This window comes from Theropithecus gelada, chromosome 2 (genome assembly GCF_003255815.1).
Source record: "Theropithecus gelada isolate Dixy chromosome 2, Tgel_1.0, whole genome shotgun sequence".
Lineage (NCBI taxonomy): Eukaryota > Metazoa > Chordata > Mammalia > Primates > Cercopithecidae > Theropithecus > Theropithecus gelada.
Window position 1 is genome coordinate 64,116,650 of NC_037669.1, and position 25,095 is coordinate 64,141,744.

The window sequence follows — 25,095 nt, forward strand, 5'->3', positions numbered from 1 at the left end:
AAGAATTTCAGAACTTGAAGACAGGTCTTTTGAAGTAATCCAGCTAGACAAAAACATAGGGCAGAAAGAATAAAAAAGTATGAGGAAATCTTTTGTGATATTTGGTATGACATAAAGTGATCAAATATTTGAATTATTGGTATCTCTCAGGATGAAGAGAAAAGAGAATTATAAAATCAATTTATCAAAATAATATATAAAAATATTCCAAGGTTAGCAAGAAATTTAGACATTCAGATATTAGACATTCAATGATCTCCAGGCAAATATAATGCAAAAAGTTCTTCTCTACAACATATTATATTCAGACTGTCTGAAGTCAAAGACAAAGAGTGAATCCTAAAAAGAACAAGAGAAAAACATCTGAGGATATCCCATTGTATTAAGAGCAGATTTCTTAGCAGAAACCTTACAGGCAAGAAGAGAATAGGATGACATATTCAAACTGCAAAAAAAAAAAAAAAAAAAAAAAGCCAGCCAAGAATACTATTTCCAGCAAACCTATCCTTTATAAATAAAGGAGAAATAAAATCTTTCTGAGAAAAGCAAATGCAGAGTGAATTTGTTACCACTAGACTGGTCTTTTTAAAAATGCTCAAAGGAGCCTAACCCTGGAAGCAAAGAGACAACATTTACCAACATGAATATACAGAAAAGTATAAAATTCCCTGACAAAGTAATCACACAAAGGAGAAAGACAAAGGACTCAAATACTACCACTACAGAAATCTACCAAAACACAACAACAAAAAATAAGAGAGAGAGAAAAAAAGGATACACAAAGCAAGCAGAACACAGTAGACACTATGACAGGAGCAAAGTTCCTGTTCATAGCAAAAATAACTTTGCATATAAACAGATTAAATTCTCCACTTAAAAGATACAGAATGGCTGGACAAATAAAACACATAATCCAACTATATGCTGTGTACAAGAAACTCACCTTATCAGTAAAGACGCATACAGACTGGATATAAAAAAATGGAAAAAGAAATTCCACACAATCAAAAAGCAAAAGCAAGTGAGTGTATCTATAGTGATATCAGATAAAAGAGACTTTCTGTCAAAAACAGTTTAAAATGTAAAAGATCATTACATAATACAAAGAGGATCAATCAATCAAGAGAATGTAATAATTCTGAATATGCATGCACCCAACACTGAAGAATCCAGATTTATAAAGAAAATATTACTAAAGATAGAGACATAGGCTCCAAAACAAAAATAGTGAGGGACTTCAACACCTGACTCTCAGCATTAGACAGATTATCTATGCAGAACATCAACTAAGAAAGATTAATTTTAAACTAGACTTTAGACCAAATGGACGAAGCAGTCATTTACAGAACATTCTATCTAACAACTGCAGAATATACATTCTTTTTATCAGCACATGGAACATTCTCCAGGGTAGGCCACATGTTAGGCCACAAAAGAAGTCTCAAAAAATTTTAAAATATTGAAATCATGTTACGTATCTTCACAGTCCACAATGAAATAAAATTATAAATTAATACCAAGAAGAACTTTGGAAACTATAGAAATACATGGAAATTAAACCACATGCTCCTGGATGATCATTAGGTCAATAAAGCAATTAAGATGACAATTTTAAAAACGTCTTGAAACAAATGAAAATGGAAACAGAACATAGTAAAAGTTGCGGGATATTGCAAAAGCAGTGCTAAGGAAGTTTATAGCAGTAAATGTCTGCATCAAAAAAGTAGAAAGGCTATAAATTAACAATTCAACAATGCTCCTAAAAGAATTAAAAAAAAAAAGGAAGTAAAACAAACTCAAAATTAGGACAAGAAAATAAATAATAAAGATACGAGCAGAACTACATGAAGGTGAGACTAACAAAACAATACAAAGTATCAACAACTTCATTCAGTTCTGCTCTGATCTTAGTTACTCATTTTCTTCTGCTAGCTTTAGGGTTAGTTTGTTCTTGATTTTCTATTTCCTCTAGGTGTGATGATGGATTGTCATTTTGAGATCTAACATTTTGAAGTAGACAAATAGCACTATAAACAAACTTTCCACTTAACACTGCTTTTGTGGCATCCCAGAGGTTTTGCTATGCTGCGTTTCCGTTTTTATTTCAATTTTTTTTAATTTTTCTTATTTATTAACAAGTCATTTAGGAACAAATGGTTTAATTTCCATGTAATTGTGTGGTCTTGAGAGATCCTGGTATTCATCCAGAGTCTATAAGGAACTTAAGTAACTGAACAAGCAAAAAACAAATAACTACATCAAAATGTGGGCAAAATACATGAAAACACACTCCTCAAAAGAAGACATATAAGCAGCAAACAAACATATGAAAAAATGTTCAGTAACACTAATCATAAGAAAAATGCAAATTAAAACCACAGTAAGATAGCATCTCACACCAGTCAGAATGGCTATTATTTAAAGGTCAGAAAACAACAGATGCTGGCAAGGCTGCAGAGAAAACGGAATGCTTAGACAATGTTGGTGGGTATGTCAATTAGTTCAGCTATTATAGAAAGCAGTTTGGAGATTTATCAAAGAACTCAAAACAGAATTACCATTTGGCCAGCCATTTTATTACTGGGTATATTTCCAAAAGAAAATGAATCATTCTACTAACAAGACATATGCATTCATATGTTTATTGCAACACTAATCACAATAGCAAAGACATGGACTCAACCTAGGTACCCATCAATGGTGGATTGGATAAAGGAAATTGTGTGCATATATACCATGGAACACTACACAACCTCGAAAAAGAATAAATCATATCATTTGCAGTATGACAGATGCAGCTGGAGGCCATTATCCTAAGTGAGTCAACATAGAAACAGAAAACCAAATGCTGCATATTGTCACTGTAAGTGGGAGCTAAACACTGGGTAGTCAGGGGCACAAAGACAAAAATAGATACTGGAGACTACTAGAGGGAGGGAGGAAGGGGAGAGAGAATGTTGAAAACCCATTATTGAGTAGTATGCTCACTACCTGAGTTATGGGATCAGTCATACCCCAAATTTCAGCATCATGCAATATACCTATGTAACAAACCTGTACATGTACCCACTGAATAGAAAATAAAAATTATTTATAAGAAAAAAATATATTTTAATGAATCAACAAAATGATAAGTGTATTCTTTGAAAATATAGACAAAATAGATAAACTGCTAGCTAAACTAATAAAAGATGAGAGAGGACTCATATAAACAAAATCAGAAATGATAAAGGGGACATTACAGCTGATGCTACAGAAATAAAAAGACCATCAGAGACTATTATCAACAACTATACTTTGGCAAACTGGAAAACTGAGAGGAAATAGATAAATTATTGGAAACACATAACCTACCAAGACAGAATCAAGAAGAAACAGAAAACCTGAACAGACCAATAACAAGTAGCAGGGTTGAATTAAGAATAAACAATCTTCTGACAAAGAAAATCCCAGCACCAGACGGTTTCATAGCCAAATTCTACCAAATTTACAAAGAATTAATACCAATCTTCCTGAAACCATTCCAAAATAATTCCCTCTTGAAGAAGAGGGAATCCCTCTAACTCATTCTGTGAGACCAGCATCACCCTGATATTAAAACCAGACAAAGACACAACAACAACAAAAGAAAACTATAGACTAATGTCACCGGTGAACATATACAAAAATTCCTCAACAAAATATTAGCAAACGAAATCCAACAACATATTAAAAAGATAATATAACACAATTGAGTGAGATTTATCCCAGGGATGCAAGGATGGTTCACCATATGCAAATCAGTAAATGTAATACATCACATCAACAGAATGAAGAAAAAAATATGATAATCTCAATAGACACAGAGCAAACATTTGATAAAATTCAACATTCCTTCAGGATAAAAACTCTCAAAAACTAGACATAGAAAGATCATACCTCACAATAATAAAGGCCATATATGACAGACCCACAGCTAACATCATACTGAATGGGGAAACGTTGAAAGCCTTTCCTCTAACAACTGGAACAAGACAAGGGTGCCCACTTTCGCCATGCCTATTCAACATAGTATTAGAAGTCCTAGCCAATCAGGCAAGAAAAATAAGTAAAAGGCATCCAGATTGGAAAAGAAGAATTCAAATTGTTCCTCTTTGCTGATAATATGATCTTTTATTGAGAACAACCTAACAACTCTACCAAAAACCTCTTAGATTTGATAAATGGATTCAGTAAGGTTGCAGAATACAAAATCAATATACAAAATATCAGTGGCATTTCTATATACCAATAATCATCTACCTGAAAAAGAAATCAAGAAGCCAATGACTTTTACAATAGCTATAAAAAATTAAAATCCCTAGGACTAAATTTAAGATCTCTACAAGGAAAATTACAAAACATTGATTAAATAAATTGAAGAGAACAAAAACGAAAAAAAAAAAAAATCCCATCCTCAAGAATCAGAAGAATATCATGAAAATGACCATATTGCCCAAAACAATACACAGATTCAATGTAATCCCTATCAATACACCATCATTCTTCACAGAATTTTTGTACAAAGTTCTAAAATTCATAAAGATTAAAATAAAAGCCTGTATAACCAAGTAATCCTGAACAAAAGAACAAAACTGAAGGCATCACATTACCTGGCTTTAAAATATACTACAAGGCTATACTAACCAAAACACATGATATTGGTTTAAAAATAGACATATAGGCCGGGCGCGGTGGCTCAAGCCTGTAATCCCAGCACTTTGGGAGGCCGAGATGGGCGGATCACGAGGTCAGGAGATCGAGACCATCCTGGCTAACACGGTGAAACCCCGTCTCTACTAAGAAATACAAAAAATAGCCGAGCGAGGTGGCGGGCGCCTGTAGTCCCAGCTACTCAGGAGGCTGAGGCCGGAGAATGGCGTGAACCCGGGAGGCGGAGCTTGCAGTGAGCTGAGATCCGGCCACTGCACTCCAGCCTGGGCTACAGAGCGAGACTCCGTCTCAAAAAAAAAATAATAATAATAATTAAAAAAAATAAAAATAAAAAAAAATAAAAATAGACATATATCCCAGTGGACCAAAATAGAGAACCCAGGAACACAGCCTATATATTTCCAGCCAACAGATCGTGAACAAGCCTGACAAGATTTTATACTGGGGGAAGGACACCTTCTTGAATAAATGGTGCTGGGAAAACTGGAATGCAGAAGAAATAAACTAGATCCCTATCTCTAACCATATACAAAAATTAAAAAAAAAAATGGATTAAAAACTTAAATGTAAGACCTAAAACTATAAAAATACTGGAAGAAAACCTAGGGAAATCTCTCTTGGGCATTGGTCTAGGCAAAGAATTTATGGCTAAGATTTTCAAAGCAGAGACAACAAAAACAAAAATAGACAAGTGAGACTTAAACTAAAGAGCTTCTGCACAACAAAAGAAATAATGAACAGTGTGAGGAACTCTATTGAATGGGAGAAAATCTTTGCAAACTAAACGCATGACAGCAGACTAATATCTAGAATATACGGGAAACTCAAGCAACTCGACAGAAAAAAAAATTGATGAAACCCCGTCTCTACTACAAATACAAAAATTAGCTGGGTGTGGTGGCATGCGCCTGTAATCTCAGCTACTCAGGAGGCTGTGACAGGAGAATCGCTTGAACCCAGGAGGCAGAGGCTGCAGTGAGCCAAGGTCATGCCATTGCACTCCAGCCTGGGCAACAAGAGCAAAATTCTGTCTCAAAAATAAATAAATAAATAATAAATAAATAAATAAATAATATAAATAAAGATTAAAGAAAAAAGTGTGCAAAGGACATGAATACGTATTTCTCAAAAGAAGACATACACACAGCCAACAGTTACGTGAAAAATGTTCAGTGCCACTAATCAGATAAATTCAAATCAAAACCACAAGGAGGTATCATCCTACCCCAATCAAAATGGCCATTTATATCAAGACAAAAAATAATGGATGTTGGCAAGGATGCAGAGAAAAGGGAAAACCCATACACAGTTGGTAGGTATGTAAACTAGTACGACCACTATAAAAAACAGTATGGAAATATCTCAAAAAACTAGAAATGCAACTATCATTTGATCCAGCAATCCTATTGCTTATACCTTCCCAAAGGAAAAGAAATCAGTATATCACAGGAATACCTGTATTTGCATGTTTATTATGGCACTATTTACAATAACAAAGATATAGAGTAAAGATAAGTGCCCATCAGTGAATGAATGTTTAAAGAAAATGTGGTGTATATACAGTGAAATACTATTTAGCCATAAAAGAAAGAAAACATGCCATTTGACATAACATTGATGGAACTGGAGGTCATTATCTTTAGTGAACTAAGCCAGGCAAAAAAAAGGCAAATATTGTATGTTCTCACTTATATGTGGGAGTGAAAATATTTGATCACATGGAGGTAGAGAGTGGAAACATAGATAATAGAGATTGGGAAGAATGAGTTGGGGGAAGGGGGAGTATAAAGAGAAGTGAGTTAAAGGGTATAAACATACAGTTAGATGGGATAGATCCAATGTTTGATGTCAGGGTAGACTATAGTTAACAAAATGTATTCAGACTATGGGCACCCTAAATATGTTGACTTTTTCACTACATATTATATACATGTAAGAAAATTCACATGTACTCCATAAATGAAAATTTGTTCAAATAAAAAATTAAACTGAATGAGAGAAATAAAAATGAATTAATGGATTTATTTATCATAATATAAGTATGATCTTACATGTATTTAGGAGTACATTTATGTATCCCTTTATACCTAAAGTCAAATAAAGAGAATTCCACATACCTAGTACAGAGTAGTTACATACTAAAACAGAGAGTTATAGTACATATTGAGGTTGTGTGCATAGAATTAACACACTCTTCCTCACTGCACAACATCCTTGTAGTTATATGAGATTGACAATTTCTCTATAATGGGGAAGTATATCTGTTCAATGCAAGCAGGATATTCCATTCCCCCTTACCATGATGATCACTGAAGCAAATCCAAGTCTATGTGCTTTACGCTTGGCTACAGGATGGTTTCACGGCTATTTCAACCTACTGGAAACTCAGGATTTATGCTGTGAACTCTGGGTCACAGATTTCCTGAAACTGCCATTGACTTTTGCAAGCACAAGGCATGCCCACAGTAAATCTGGCACACTTGAGGACAAATCTAGGAAACTCACAAGAACAGTGACTCTGGAATTTTATGTTTTCATCAGCCAGTAAATCTCTTTTAATGTTTAAAGCAGTTTGAATTGAATTGCATGAAAGAGAGACCATCTTAATTTATCCAGCAAATAAATATTGCTTGGTCTCTGATTCATTTGTTCTTCCTCTGGCTATCCATTGGTATGTGTGTTTGTGCATGAGTATGTTGATATGTGCACGCATATGTGCACGCATATACTTACAGGCAGTGGTGAGACTGTGTAGTACAGACAGTACCAACCTTGATGTCGAAAGGACAGGCTCTGACGTGCAGCTACATTTATTACTGCTCTTACAATTGTTAAAAAAAAATAATAATTACTTGTAGATTCTCTATGTTCTCATTGGGGAAAACAGACAAAAATCACCGATTTCTTATGTGAATAGGACTGTTTTAAGGTTCCAGTACAATCGTATCAGTGAAAGGGTGTTTTAAACTCCCAGCTATTCCATAAGTATAGCTATTATTGTTACCTTGTATATGATGCATGTATAAGGACATTTTTAAAAGTAAAATCCTCAGTGTCCTTGAGTTTATCTTGTACTCAAATCAACTTCCTTCATTTTCACTACAGCACAAGGGAAGGACAAAATGTCATTCTTAACTTTGGATTCCCTATCTTTTGTCAGTGTGTTTCACAACCTTAACTTCATTTCAGTATAGTTCAGTGGTAAATTTCTATATATAAAACTGCACTTTCAAGTTGCTTAAAGATATCACATAATTGGATGTACCTTTAACCTAATGGTTTAAAATCCTAAAGGAATGGTGTGCACACAACATCTTATAGTATTAAATAGCCTGAGATCAAATAAAACGCAATGAGCAATGTCTGCTCCTACTGAACTGGAAATGTTGTTAGTGAGACACTGGACAAAGATGACAGGGCTACCTCAAGAAACATAATGAGGGAGTTTTATCAAGCCAAACCTTTTAAAATGTTTGAACTTCATAAAAACCTGCAGGCATGACAGATTAAATGTAATGCTTACCTCTGATTCTGAGCTGCAGCTTATATCGTCTAATTCCTGTAAATAAGAACAGATGTGCTGTTAGAAGGTTTTGCTTTGTGTTTTTATTTTTCAAAACCCATCTAGCACAGTGCAGTTTTTCCATTTGGGGGATGGTGGAAAGCTTTGTTTTCTTGCTCAAGCATGTCAGAAATGGGAAAATAAGTCTCACTCATCTCCATCCTATTAAAAGAGAAGCACAAAACAATTTACAGAGTTGGATGTGTGCTTTAAAAATGGGTGAAAAGACACTGATCTATTCAAATATATCTACAAATATTTAGAGCAAGAGAAAAACATTACTTTAGCAAGTTTCAAAACATAACAATTGTGAGTTTCAGCTTGTATTCACCTTATAGTGGCAACAATGTGAGAAGTCAATAGGCACCTGGAACAAGTAAACAGGGTAAAGATACTGCAGTCACCCCACTTCTGAGCAAGCCTACTGCTCCAATAAATCACAGACACTCTGCTTTAAGGATACATGCTTTTTTTTTTTTTTTTTTTTTTTTGAGACGGAGTCTCGCTCTGTAGCCCAGGCTAGAGTGCAGTGCCCGGATCTCAGCTCACTGCAAGCTCCGCCTCCCGGGTTCACGCCATTCTCCGGCCTCAGCCTCCCTAGTAGCTGGGACTACAGGCGCCCGCCACCTCGCCTGGCTTTTTTTTTTTTTTTTTTTTTTTTGTATTTCTTAGTAGAGACGGGGTTTCACCGTGTTAGCCAGGATGGTCTCGATCTCCTGACCTCGTGATCCGCCCATCTCGGCCTCCCAAAGTGCTGGGATTACAGGCTTGAGCCACCGCGCCCGGCCGTTATTATTTTTTAATAGGGTGATTTCTTTAGCAAAACATAGAAGTCTAGACTTTAGCACATATAAAAAATGTAATTTACAAGCTTGGCCTTGTCATTTCTGTCGATGACAGTTTCATGAGAGCCTCACAAATCAAACAGTTCATAGACACAAATTTAAATAAAATAAACATGAATAATGCAACAAAGCTTACATAGTGTCATGAATAACAAGGGTTCTATTAGGATTAGAGTTACGTAGCTGCAAATAATGAAACAATACAGAGCAGTGTTATAAGTAGAAATTTTCTGAATAATCCAATTAAATCCATATATTAAAATTATGCAACAGAATCTCCAGCTCTCTTCACATGATAACAACAAAAATAAATGAAAAGTAAAATATCCAGCTTTCATAGAAATTTTTTTCTTCCTGTAACAAAATGACTTTGAATGTTACTTTTAAAAAAAAATAAAACCACCAGTTTCTTTTGGTAATGTGTGGATACAGCTTTTGACCATGTATATAAATTCTATTGAGAATGATCATTGTTAATAGGGAACAACCGTGAATATAGGTAAAGTGTAATTTAGCCAGAAAATAAAAAGCCATGTTTGTTATTGTTATCATTGCTGTTTAAATACTTTATAAGAGGACTAAAGTCTATTTTGAGCTATATTGAGGAAAGCAGTAAATGTGAACATTTAGTTCAGATCATGGATAATATAACTGATTTTATTCTATGAGTCCCCACTGTCTTTGGATTACAATACTACAGAAATGCCTGAGACTGAGCAGGCAGTTTCTCATGACAGTGCCACCATTTAGGGTGGTTAATTGCATACATGTTGTCAATGTATGATATGAATTATGAGCCCAATATCTGTCGACGTGGTAACCCCAGTTCCCTACAAAATGGAACAATTACTAATTACTCCAGAAATAGTTGCTAAATGAAAATTTCTTAAAATACATAATTGAGAGCTGCTTACATACAGCAGTGTGATGGTCTAGAGCATAGGCTTTGGCATTAAAAAGGCTTGGATCTGAGACCATTTACCAGCCACATGATTTTAGACAAATTTTCTAAGTGGTTATTTGTCATTTTATTAATCTAGCATCTACTATCTACCATGTACCACATAGGGTTGCTAGGGAAATCAAATAAGATAATACATTTAAAGTGCTTTGCACTGTACACTCCAACAAAGGTTAGCTGTAATTAAGAATAATTACTATTAGTGGTAAATCTGGGCTCCCTAGTCTTCTAATAAAGCTATGGATTAATTATTAGATTTCATGATTATTAATAACTTATTCCTTATTTAAGCCTGACTTCAACACAGAGAAGGTTTATCTTAGAAGGTGGACCATCATCTGATAAAGAGAAAGAAAAACCTCGTTGGACACTTTCACACAGTCATAGAAATTGGTTAGATCCAGAAAACAGCAATTTTAAATGAACATTTACCTTTTGCCTGTTCTCTGAGTTCACAGTCTGAGTAGCCCTGACTCCACACACAAGCATTTATGTTCTATAGAGAAACTGTGAGACAAAGGCACTTGATGAGACATTTTAGGATTAAAAGCAATGATTGTCAGAAAGGACACCATTATGACAACAAAAAGCTCAGATGACTTTTATATTTGCCTTTTCAAATAGATAGTACAGCCGTACAGATTAAAGTCCAAAAACATAACAAAGGTATAGAAAAGTCTTCCCCATCCTTGTCCTCCATCTGCTCAGTTTCCACCCTGAAAAAAAAATCTTCCCACCAGGATGTAGTATTTAATATCTGGACTTCCTTTAGGCCAAAGCATGAAAATATAAATATATATCATTATTTCCCAACCATGTACAAAAGATTACCTAACACTTATGGAGTGGTTTCTGTGTCATGTAATTTGTCAAGAATAAATTGTTCACTTCATGTCATTCTTACAGAAATCCAATGAGACACACTCAATGTTCATATGATTGTGGAGGTGAAATCTACTTGCATCTAAACCATATATGAATATCCAAACCTACATGACATTGTCTACTGTGTCGGATCACCAACTAAACTCCAACATGAATAGAATAAAATACAAATGGCCTCCACCCCCAAATCTTGCTAAATGGATAAATGTACTCAGACTAGGACCCTTAGAGCAAAGCAGGAATATTAATAGAATTACCTTAAAAAGATGAAAACATTTGCATGTAAGATACATCCTAGAACCCTCTTATAATATAGGACAACTTCATTAATTAAAGTTTAGTCTTCATACATTGTCTGATTTTTTTAATAAACTAGAGAAAAACGCAAGATCACTATTAAATGATGATTTTCCTTCTTTTTCTTTTCTAAATATACCTCAAAAAACATTTTTCTCCTTGTTCTTATGTGCAGTACTCAATGAGTGGCAAAGAGAAACCTATTAACCTGAAAGGAAAATAGAAATTGGATAGGGAAGCTTGTTCTCTGTCTCTAGGCACACATTATAAGCAATGATCAATAAAATTAAATCTTACACGAGAATCGGCAAACTCTGGTACCTCATGAGTGCGGGGTAAAAATGAAAATGTTAGCTATGAGAATAGCTTGAAAATAGATCCACAGATTTAAAAAAGGAGAGAGATAACATCATTAAAAACTACATTGTAGCAATTTGGAGAAAGCTGTATTTTTAGTTACATTTCAAACATTTCACTAAAATCATAGTTTACATTTCATCTTGAGATTACACCCATATGCATTTTTCCCTACCCAAGACAGTCAGACTTCTCCATCAAGATTAGTTTCCCTCAGGGCGAATTTGTGACAAGGAGAGTGAAGATTATATAAAATGCTCCCATAATGCCTCTTTGAGTTGATGGAGAATTGAAATTACCAGACTTGTGTGCACTCTCATGCTTTCAAAATTAGCCATTTTTATTTATGGTGTTACATTGCTTGAAGCAGTTTACATTTTCAATAAATAATTAAAATATATTTCTTCTACAGCTTATCATTCTGCTTCTGGGAAAAAAATATTTCTAGAAAACAAATAGCACTTATACATTTCACCTTGGAGCCATAGGATTAAAACTAAATATACAATTAGGAAAAACTAGGTCTTCACCATCTTTAAAAAAAAAGAAAGAAAACTATCATTTGTCCTAGAGTCACCCACTGCAGTTTCCTTATGTTATGGACAATGTTCTGAAATGTGTGCTATATGATCTAGGTTCCTGCTAACTGTATTTCCATTTGCCATTTTTATTAATTCCTTGAAATCTAACATGAGCATTATTACTCTATGCAAACTCATTATTTTATGGTTTTGTTGAGGTATAATTGATGTACAAAACACTGCACATATTTAAAGTGCAAAATTCAATGATTTGACACACACCTACACACAACCATACCTATGAAACCACCACAAATAACATAATCCACCATAACTAAGTTTTTTCTTACCCTTGTTGTAATCTATTATACCTTATCAGACAACCATTGATCTGCTTTGTCAATAGAAATTAGTTAAATTTATAGAATTATTTTAAAAAATTAATCATGCAGTATATATTTTTTATCTGGCATTATTATTTTATACTCAAAATTGTATGCAAAAGTAGTTTATCTACGTTATTTTGTAGACCAATAGTTGGTTAGTTCATTCTTTTTTATTGCTGAGTAATATCCCATTGTCTGTATATACCACAGTTTTGTTTTGTTTTTTTCCACTCACCTGTTAACTGATAGTTCGGTTGTGTTTTTTAAAATTTAATGAGAGGTCAGCATTTTTTAAAAATCTACAATCCCTTTCCCAGATCTCATCTTATTAGACTCCAGCATTTGGTTTTAATTGCACATGGGTGTTTTGAAATTCCCCCTTCTTAGACTTCAGTTCCCCTTCACTGCTGCTATTCTATTTCCTACATTCCTGAAGTACAAGTCCTCCTATATTTCTCCTGGCATGCATTTCTTCTCTGACTTCCAAAGAAAGGCCACAATGCTCACTACTCAAAATTCTTGCTATGCACTTTCTCTCTTGAAAAATCAAGTAATTCTAGGATTTCACTGATTATAAGATGTAGACGATTTCTTGAATTTAAATTTTCAGGTTCAGATTTTTCTATTGGTTTCAAATTGTCAACTTATTTCATCCCCACCAAATGACCTTCAATTGACACCACTCTGTTGAATTTACCCTTGTAGACATAAGTAACTGATGGTGTTCTAACATCTAAACTGAATGGCTTTTCTCATTCTTTATCCTCTATGAGCTGTACTCCATCTCTAGTTTGTAATTGCCAAAATGGCATATCTCTTTAAATTTATGAGCGAATTCAACCAAACTTACTTTTAATTCAAACTAGCTTCTTTAACTAAACTTATTCAGTTTGTCTGTGATAACATCATTTGTCAAGTATCCCAGGCTAAGCATGTGAATTAATCTGACTATTTTTTGCTTTATCTTCTGTGACCTGTCAGTCTCAAATCATATTTTCCTTTGAAATATATCTCTAAGTAATTCCCTCTTCTCAGTTTCTTACTACTCTCACTCTTCTGCAGGAGAACACAAAACTCATGATTTCTTTTGAATCCCTCATTTTTTCAAACTCCCTTACAGTCTCCAGTGTTTACTGCTATCAAGCGAACCTTCCTGACTGACAACTCTACAGTGGTTCTCAGTTGCTTCGTATATTTAAAAAAAAAAATCCTCCTTCACTGGTTCCATAATCTGGGAACCACCTTGCCTAGCAAATGTCTCTCTCTGATTTCAGCAGCCTGCTCTCTGCACATCATATATTACCTTTTTTAAGATTATTGTGCTTTCCCGAAAGATTAAGTGTATAGTCTCTATGGGCAGACTCACCAGGATAGAGTCCTGGTTCTACCAATTGCATTTATATCACTTTGGGTGACAGTGTCTCTTTTTTCATCCACTAAGTAGGGTCATGAAGATTAAAGGAGCTGATTTGTATAAAGCCCTGGCATATATTGATTCATAGATGTTAGCTACTATGATTAGATAAATCCTACTTGTTTTCACAGTTTAGCTCAAACTTCAAAGAGCAAATTGACTTAAACCAGTTGGGCAATGTCTAAGAGTATTGGCTCCTGAGATGAACTGGCCGGATAAAAAAAACCTGACTTTAATATTTTCTAAGCTGTGGCCAAGGGAACGTTCTTTAGCAGTGGTCTGTGACTCAGTTTTCTTGTTTGTAAAATGGGGATGATAACAACATTAATCTTACAGGGTTTTTTTGGTTTTTGTTTTTGTTTTCTTTAGACAGGGTCTCACCCTGTTGCCTATGCTGGAGTGCAGTGGTGTGATCACAGCTCACTGCAGCCTTGACTCCCAAGCTCAAGCAATCCTTCCACTTCAGCCTTCCAAGTAGCTGGAACTACAGGCATGTATACCACATCCGGCTAATTTTTTATATTTTTGTGGAGACAGGGTCTCACCATGTCGCCCAGGCTGATAACCACTGGGCTCAAGCAATCCTCCCGCCTTGGGGTTATAGACATGAGCCAAATACCCAGCCTTTAAAGGTTTTTCTAAAAGAAAAATAAGATTGCCCGTGGGCTGAAATGAGATAAGTACCTGGTACTGTCCTAAATTTTTACTCCAATTTTTATATCTCATGATACCCAGCTCTATGTTAGTTTCTGGGCTTGTGTTTCTATGAGGTCTATTTATTATTAAACTATGCCTTCCTTTAATCTAAGTTGAATTAATTGTTTACTCTGCTGTAACAGCAAAAGACATACAAAAATAATAATTTTTGCTGACTATGGATTCCACCCTTAGTTGCAAGTATCAGCATCAAAGTCTGACCAGGTTTGCATTCATATTCAAAGAAAACATTTGGTGAACATTCATCATTATGTGATAGTATCTTATATTGCATTTGTTTACTTCAACTTTTTACACATCTGTTCCCAACAATTTTTTAAAATAGGGTCAGCCAACTATGACTGTGGCCCAGATATGATCTACTATCCACTACGTAAATAATGTTTAGATGGAAGACAACCATGCCCATTCATTTACACATTGTCTTCAGGTGTTTTCACCTTATAAAAGTAGAGTCAAGTCCTTGTGACAGAGACTATTTATCCAGCAAAGCCCAAAATATTTACTATCTGGTTCTCTAAAGAAAGAGTGTACTAACTCCTGTTCTAAAACACTAATTTCTTTCCAAGTGCAGGAGGAATGTTCATCCAGCAAAAACTCTCAAATGTGGGTGGTCAATGACTCAAAAATGGCTCTAATTTTCTTGTTGCCTTGATGTTTGCTCCTATCGTGAATTTACGCACTTGCTCTCATATGCTAAGTGTTTTGGTTGCATTTAAACCTGCCCTGAACCACCCAATTAACTTAAAAAAATAGTCATTCAGTCAATTTTAAAGATTAAAAAAAAATCAGGAAAGCCGTTTACCTGGCACCTGCTAGTAAAATAAGTGATTGATTGAAAATGTTTTCCTGATTGCTCTCATATGCAGTAACAACCTTAGAGAGAGATATACCAGCTATCAGCATTTATACTAATTTTTTTTAATGATCCATAAAGTCAAATGGATAGTAAAGCAAATCAGAATTATTAGGCTGGTATTCATGTCCAAACAAGATATTTTTAACCATATCTCTCGATTTTCCCCTACTCAATATTTACTCCTATCGTTCTAGACCCTTACCTGAACATGAGAGCAGTCCATCATTTTTATACCTTCACTAAAATTATTCTTTGCTTGAACTTCTTTTCTTCCTAACACCATTTTTATTCCTAAAACACTCTGTTTATTCAATCCCCACTCAAAAGCCATTCCCTCCATGATGTTTTCTATCATTTCAGCCACTATTACTTTTATGATACTTACTTCTGTCTACATTGTGTTATAGAAACTGTGTACATGTCTCTCTTCAATGATTACATTGCAAATTATGAGGGCAAAGGCCATATCTTTTAGACATCAGTGGGATTCAAACACTAGAAGTCTAATTCCAGAGCTCATGCTTATAATCCTCCCGATAACCCTGAAGAGTGGGAAAGAAATAATGAGAGCCTCATAGTCTCCATATCAGGGGATAAGAAATACAAGAAATACCTAAGAAATAAAAATTTGATGTAGGCAACAGTATTGGGAAGGAAGCATTATGTAGCCTGAAATTAGTAAAAATCTACGTAAAATGATCTAGACATCATGATAGAGGCTCTAATGGAGACATCTGCTCAGTGTTTAACAACAGATACATCAGTAAATATGATTGTTAGACTCTATTCACTCTTAGACTTCACAACTTTATGCAAAATAATAGTGATTTTCTGTATGAACGTGAGTTTACTTTAGCCAAGTAGTTTAAAAAAATACAGCTGAAGTAAAATAGAGATATAAAGATTTCCTTCTGAAAAGAACATTAGATATCTGGAGCTCTATTTTTGTTTTATCCCTTCTAGGTAACTTTTTAAACTTAAGTTGAAAAATGACAACACACACGCATACATAATACACATATATTGTGGATATACGTGTGTGTATATATACACATATATATTTATATTCCATAATACACATTCACTTAAAATAAATACAGGTATCTGTGAGGGACTGATTCCAGGACCCCCACAGATACCAAAATCCATGGATGTTCAAGTCCCTTACGTAAAATAGCATAGTATTTGCACATAAACTACAAACAATCTTTCATATACTTTAAGTCTTCTCTAGATTACTTATGATGCCTGATACAATGCAAATTTTACGTAAATAGTTGTTACACTGTATTGGTTAGAAAATTACAGGAATTTTAAAAGTGTGGTACATGTTCAGTACAGTGGCATTATTTTTCTGAATGTTTTCTATTCATGGTTGGTTGAATTCACGGATGAAGAACCCACCACTGACATAGCAGGACAATTGTACTTAAAAATACTAAACAAAAAATGAGAAAGTCAGTGTCATGCATAATGCCACCACGCCAGGATATGCACTGCTAATATTCTGGTATGGATATGCGTGCAGTTCTGATTCTGTCCCTTTCCAAACTTCCTCACAAACCTAGAGAAAAGTGAAAGAGGAGAGTCCAGATCATCGTGTGCTCCTAGTAACACCACCCTCCCTCCCCTCCAACACACATTTCCATTCTACCACAATCTGTCTCACAGACTATCAGAGCTCATGTAATCATGTCCCACGTCTCTGTTTATGTTAGTTGTTGCAAGAAGCCTTTATCAGCAGGGCCCTTTTCCCCATATGGCACTGACAATCTCAATCTGACCCTACCTCCCACTCTCCTTGACCCCTAAAGCTGTTCTACTCTTGCTCTGCCCTGTGGAATTCATAGTTCCAATAAATTAGCTCATATATTCTGTTTCTTTTTTTGTTTTGTTTGTTTGTTTGTTTGTTTTTTCTGAACATCCCCATAAAAACTTAGCTGTGATTGAATACTAGCTCTTCCCCGAAGACGTGGCTTTCCCTCTGACCCTCCCTACCTGTGACTTTTTTTCTCCCAAACCCTGGGCCTGAAGGTGGAATGTAGTCTCTGGTTTTCAATGCTCCTTTCAGGCCGTGATTTCCTGCAGCTCCCTAAAAGTGCCCTTTTGTAGCTCATGTCATCACATTCTACAACTGCCTCCCTTCCTTGTTTTACTCAGTGGCACCCCCTTGGGTTTTCTCTTCCACATTGTTGAGGGTTATAGCACATGGGCTACTGTTACTATCTCAATCCCAACTTCTGTTATAACTCTTGCTGATTTTAATAATATGTACAGCCATTTCAGAATCCTGTTGTCTCATTTCCTTTTCCTTCTCTCCTTTAATAATTTTGCACCCATACTGTCTTAGTCACCCACTCTCATGACCATAACCTAGATGTTTTACTGTCAGTAACTGCATCTGCTTCATAAACTTAATTTCAAGTATTCAATTTTTCCGCCTTCATTTCTTATCTATCCAGCTTCAGTGATCTTTCAACCTCACAGGACCTATTATCTATTGATCCTGGTGACTTTTGTTGTTCTAAGGTTTAACCATATAATTTCTCATTTGCATAAATCCTCCACTCCTTTATCAATCTTTGCTTTTCCTTTCTGTTTTAAACCCTGTTCTCACCCTCAGCTAAAAAACTGCTTCCTATTTTACTGAGGAAATAGAATCAGGTAGAAGAGTACTCCATTAGCATCAATAACAACATCTCAAAATTTGTCAGTAACTGTAACCCATACACTCTATAATCAGTACTACCATTATGAATTATTTGTCTGTAGTCTCAACAAAGACCAACTTCTTTGCTTCTGCAAAGGAATTCATTCTAGAGGATTCTGAAAAAGTGGTGGCATAGGAAGCACCAGGAATGTTTCTCCACCTAGAGAACAACAGCACTGGCAGAATCTGTCTGATGTAACTGTTTGGAACCCTGGAGTCTATTGAAGGTTTACAACTTCCAGGGGAATGCTTGGATGGAAAATTGCAGTTAATTTCCATCAATTTTAGCACTCAGTACGGTACCTGCTCCCCATTCTCCACCCCCATCGCTGTGGCAGACAGCTATGCATATGTTCCTGAAGCAGCCTGCACAGAACTGTAAGGAGCCAGGGTGAGCACAAAGGACTCTGTCCTCCAGATATTTGGGATTGTTCTTCTGATAGTTGCTTCTGATCAGAGAGGTGCAGACAAGCTATGAGTTGCCATTGATTTTTCATGTCTCTCCATTGTTGAAAGCCCCTTCACGTATGACTGAAGTGACTTTCTAGTGCTTCTCCACCAACCTCAATTTTTTTTCTTTTTTCTCTTTTGAGAGCCAGGCATTAAACAATAACATATTCAAAAGCAATTGTATATATGGGGAGCATTAAAAAGTGACTGTGCATGTTAAGGAAAAGGTATAGGTTCAGAAAAGACTTGACAAGAATTTATAATTATACCTCAGGCTGATCCCAGAATGAGAGATAGCCTATAACAATACAAAAAGCAAAACAATACATAAAAAGAATATCAAAAACTGACAAACTCTGGGGAACGGGGAAGGGTTGGATTACCTTGGTTAAAACATTATTAGATTCAAGTATCCATTTTTTGCAACAACAACACAAAGCACACAAAGAAATAAGAAAGCATGGCCTTTCAAAGAAAAAAAAAATCAGCCGACACTATACCCTAAAAGACCTGATGGCAGATCCATAGACAAAACGTCAAAATGTCTATCTTAAAGATGTTCCATGAACTAAAGGAAGATATAGATAAAGTTAAGAAAACTATCTATGAACAAAATGCAATTATCAATAAAGAGACAGAAAAAAAGAAATTCTGAACCTAAAGTTCTGGAGCTGAAAAGTACAGTATTTGAAATGGAAAATTTACAGAGGGATTCAAAGGCAGATTTGTATAGGCAAAAGAAAGAATCAACAAACTTGAAGATACAACAATATAAATTGATTCTGAAAAACAGGAATAAAAATATTGAATAAATATGAACAGAACCTAAATGATCTCTGGGAGACCAACAAATAAATTAATGTATGCCTTATAGAAGTCCCAGAAGACAGAAAGAGAGAGCAAGAGTGACAGAGACAGAGAGAGAGAGAGAGAGAGAGATTATTTGAAGAAATAGTTGCTGAAAACTTCTCATATGAATGTAAGTATCCAAGAATCTCAACAAACTTCAAAGAGAATAAAAATAAAAAGACCCACACACAGACACATTAAAATCAAACTTTTAAAAGTCAAGAAACAAAGAGAAAAGTAGCAACAGAGAAGTGACTTATGCACAAGGAATCCTCAGTAACATTATCTGCTTATTTCTCATCAGAAACTTTGTAGGACAGAAGATAGTGAACCAAGATATTTAATGTGCTGAAAAAAATATTTTCAAATTGTTAACCAATAATTCTAAATCTGGCAAAACCATCCTTCAAAACTGAGGGAGAAACAGAGACCTTCCCAGATAAAATCTGAGGGAATTTGTTTGCACTAGACCTGCTTTGCAAGATATGCTTAAGAGGGTTCTGTACGGTGGAATGAAAGGAGAGTAGACAGTAATTCAAAGTCATGTGAAGAAATAAATACCTCTATAAAGGTAAATACATGGGCAATTAGAAAAGCTAGTATTATTGTAACAACAATAATCTGTAACTTTACTTACAACAGTAAGTTGTAACTTTACTTTTTGTTTTCTACATGATTTAAGGGACTACTACACTTAAAAATAAAGTTATTAAACTAAAAGCTGGAATAGTTGTAACTTTGGTTTGTAACACAACATTTTGTTTTCTACATATTTTAAGAGACTAATGTATTTAAAAGAATTATTAGTTTATGTTTTGGGGCACTGGAGGTATAAAGATATAATTTTGTCACATCAACAACCAAAAGGAGTGACAACAGGGCCATTAAGTGGTAAAGGGTTTCCTATGTTACTTGAGTTGGCATAAACACAAATCAGAGTGTTATAACTTTAGGCTGTTAAATGTAATTCCCATGGTAACCACAAGGAAAATAGGGACATAATATACATAAAAGGAAATAAGAAAGGAATTTAAACATTGCACTGTAAGAAATCAGCTAAACACAATGTAAGACAATAATTCTGGAAATGAGGAACAAAACACCTATAATGCATATAGAAAACAAAGAGCAAAAATGCAGAAGCTCCTCCTCGTTTCAGTAATTACTTTAAATGTGAAAGGAATGTGAAAACAAAGATTGACAGAATAGTTAAAAACACATGGTCTAAGAGAGATATATTTAAATCCAAAGAAAATGTGATGTATGGGTATAATGGAATATTATTTAGCGTTTAAAAAAGGAGAAAATTCTGATACATGCTAGAACTTGGATACATCTTAAGGACATTTTGCTGTGTGAAATAATCCAGTCATATAAAGAATGATATTATATGGTTTTGCTTATAAGAAGTACTGATAGCAGTCAAAATCGTAGAGACAGAAATTAGAATAGTGTTTGCGAGGGGCTTCAGGATGAGTGAATAGAAAGTTATTGTTTAGTGTGTATAACAGAATTTGTTTTAAAAGAGGAAAAGAATTATAGAGATCAATGGTGGTGAATGTTGCACAACATTATGAATATATTTAATATTACTGAACTGTTAACTTAAAATTGTTAAGAAGGTAAATTTTATGTTGTTTATTATACCACAATAAAATTATAGAAAAAATTGCAGGACAATAAGACAATCAATGGTTTTCAGGCATTGGGTGGGGATGGATGGATGACTAGAGCACAGAGGACTTTTAGGGCAATAAAATTATTATTTATGATACTTTTGATAATAAAATACTATTTTTAATAATAAATAAATAATTTATGATATTTTGCTAACAAAAAAATTTATTTATAGATATATGCCATTATACATTTGTCAAAACCCATAGAATGTATGACACCAAGAATATACCCTAATGTAAGCTATGGACTTTGAGTAACATTGATGTGTCAATGTAGGTTTTTAATTGTAAAAAACGTGTGACTCTGGCCCAAAATGTTGATAGAGGAGGATGCTATGTGTGTGTGGGAGCAGGGAGCGTATAAAAATTCTCTGTGCTTTCTGCCCACCTTTTCTGTCACTCTAAAACTGTTTTTTAAAAATTCTGTTCAAAAGGTGAAAATAAAGACTAAATTAGATAATACAAAAATTATTTGGCAAAAAGTGGTGTAAATTATCTTTCACCTTCTTTCCCCCTACTGCCCCACCTTTCTTCACCATGGTACCTTGCTTTTTATTTTTTGCTCTTGAAATACAATGTTGTACTTATTCCTAAAATGAAAGAAATTTGACTCCTTAGTTGAAAAAAACAAACAAAAAAGAGTCCTTGTCTCACCCTCTCCTGGTTACTATTTTTTCTATTTTATATAACCTTAATTTTTCTGCTTTATTGGATTTTTGTCATCAGCATATAAGCATGCTATAATATCTATCATATAAAAACCTACCTTCATCCCATATACCCTGCTGTCTGCTATTCAGCCTCTGCTTCCATATACAGAACATCTTCTCACTCTTTTTGTGTCCTTTCCTTCCATTGTCTCAAAGCCATTGCAATTAGACTTTCATTTTCCATCATGAAATGTTCATACAAATGATACCAATAATACTCAAACTGCCAAATCATATTGTCAGTTTTCAGCCATCTTATTTGACTATAAATTGTGTTTGATAGAGTTGATTACAACCCCCGATTTAAATACCTTCACTTGACTTCTGGATGCCACTCTTAAATTTTTGTTTTGTTTTGTTTTGTTTTTTCGAATCTCAAAGTTACTTCTTTTCTTTGTTACTAGCTAACTCTGCCTCATCTTGCAAGCTCTACCTATTGGATTACCTCAGGACTTGATCCATAGATGCCTTCTTTCTCTGTCTACTTACTCACTGTAGATAATCTTTCAAGGTCATTACTTTAAAAAGGCTTTAATAAAATTTATGCACTGATGCTTCTAAAGTGTATCTCTTCATTCACATTTGTATATCCAACTGCTTCATTTACATCTCCATTTGATGCAAAATAGGCAACTCAACTTTAATATGCTCCAAAGTAAATTTTTGATTTTCTCATAAATGTACATCTTTCTCAGTCTTTGCAATGCAGCCTTTCACCTGATCGAGGTAGACTTGGAGTAATTTTTCATACGTTTCTCTCATTCACTGTGCCTAGTCCATCAGCAAGTCTCAATTTTTTAATCTTAAAATTATTCCAGATTTTTCATCACTATTATCCTATCCCCAGTTACCAACATCTCTTATTTTGCTTCAGGAAACAGTCATCTACCTGGTCTCCCTGCTTATATTCTTTTCATTTTAGTCAATTCACCACAAAATAGGTAGAGGGATCCTTTTAAGTGGGCATTCAGGTAATTTTACTCTTTTGGTCAAATTCATCAAAGAGGCTTACATTTGAGTGAAGCTCCAAGTTCTTATGTTGGCCTACAAACCATCTATGATTTAACCTTCATCACCACACCTTCCATTTTTCTCTCTCTAGCCAAGTATGTCATGACCTCACTGACATTTTTTTCTCACACATATCCAACATTCTCCTAACTGAAAGTCCTTGTGCTTATTTTGCTTCCTATCTGTAACAGAATTCCATTGTCTTTCTGTACCATGATTTACTGAACTATCTCCTATTTATAAACTTATTTCTAATTTTAGTTTTGCAAATGCTGCTGCAGTGAATATTCTCAAATACATATCTTTGTATACCTTTTGAATGTTTCCCTAGGATGTATTTTCTATTTTTAATTTTCATAAACGTTTTAAAAATGATCTCCTAACTACTTATAGATTGTTCCAGGGAAGTTCGCTCTATTCAGGTCTGCCTCTTGTTATTAATATCTTTCAAAATGTTTTTGCCAATTAGTAGGCAGAATATATACTTGATGTTTAAATTTTGATTTTTTGAGAAGAATGACAGTGAACATTTTTTTCAGAGGTTTACTGGATTTGGGTATTCATATTATGAATTGAGTGACGATACACTCTTTTTCCTGGTTTTATATGATTACGTTTCCATTATTTAAACATTGATTTTTAAATTTTATTTACTTATTTATTTATTTATTTATTTATTTTTAATTTTAAAACTAATTTTTTTCAAGACAATAAATCCTTATTTCAAGAACAGATTAAATTTTATTTATTTATTTTTTTTTAATTTTTATTTATTATTATTATTATACTTTAAGTTCTAGGGTACATGTGCATAACTTGCAGGTTTGTTACATATGTATACTTGTGCCGTGTTGCTGTGCTATTTATTTATTTTTGAGACGGAGTCTCCCTCTGCCGCCCAGGCTCGAGTGCAGTGGTGCGATCTAGGCTCACTGCAAGCTCCGTCTCCTGGGTTCAGGCCATTCTCCTGCCTCAGCCTTCCGAGTAGCTGGGACTACAGGCGCCCACCACTATACCCGGCTAATTTTTTGTATTTTTTTTTAGTAGAGACGGGGTAAGGTTGCTGACCTCTGTCATAATGTGCAAATATATTTACCATGCTTTTAAAATTTATTTATTATTTTTTTCTTTTTAGAACTTTATTTTATTATAAGCACATGTATCTGTATATTCCATTATGACTTCTTGATATTATGCCAAGTCAACAAATGTGTTCTCTACTTCCAAATTATATATAAGGGAAAATTTTCTAAGAACAAAAATATCAAGTTTATTCAATGAAATCTACCACATTACTAGTTTTAATTAATATCAAGTTCTTCTTTCCTCTCCCAAAATTTAAAACTGCATTTATTACCCTTCTTTTGGTATGTTGGAGTCATGTGATTAGTTCTGGATAATGGGCTGTGAAGAAAAATATCCTATTATTGTTGGCTTGAAGAATGAAAAAGCTATGTAAACTTTTTCAGACATTTTCTATGCCATGGGGACAAAAAGACCATATGTTTAAAATATTGCAGATACAAGGAAGCACAGCCTCTTCCATGCCAGATCTCTCTGTATATATATTTCTGAGGATATCTGAGTCAAGATAGTCAATGTTATGCTAAGGTAACAAACAATTCTAAAAATTTCAGAAGACAAAACAACACAACTTTATTTTTCTCTTGTACAATATATCTCTCGTGAATCTGAGGCAAAGCTCTGTTTGTTATAGTACTTCAAAGATGCACACTGAGGGAATAGTTCCCATTTTTAATGTTACCAATTGCAATGCCAGAGAGAAGATGTCTGGAGGTTCTTACACCAGCAATTAAATGTTGCAGTGCAATGCCTGCAATTTCTGCTTACAGGATATCTGGAAGAACTAATTAATTGCCCAATGTAATTGCAAAAAAAGCATGCGTGTATAATTTTATCATGTGTCAGAGGGGGCAGGACCAGCACTGATAGCATTGACAGCATCAGAATGGAGCAGAGATCCCTGCTGAGCCAAGCTGGACATGTAGTATGGCTGAAAAATAAACTTTCACTGCACTGTGCCACTGTGACTTTGGCATGTTCATTTGTTATTGCAGTATAACCTAGTATATCTTGATTAATACAAATGGGAAATACACAAATGAGAGTGAAATAAGTAATTTTGAGACGGGAACACCTGATCAGATGTCATGAGTTTATAACTGTCTC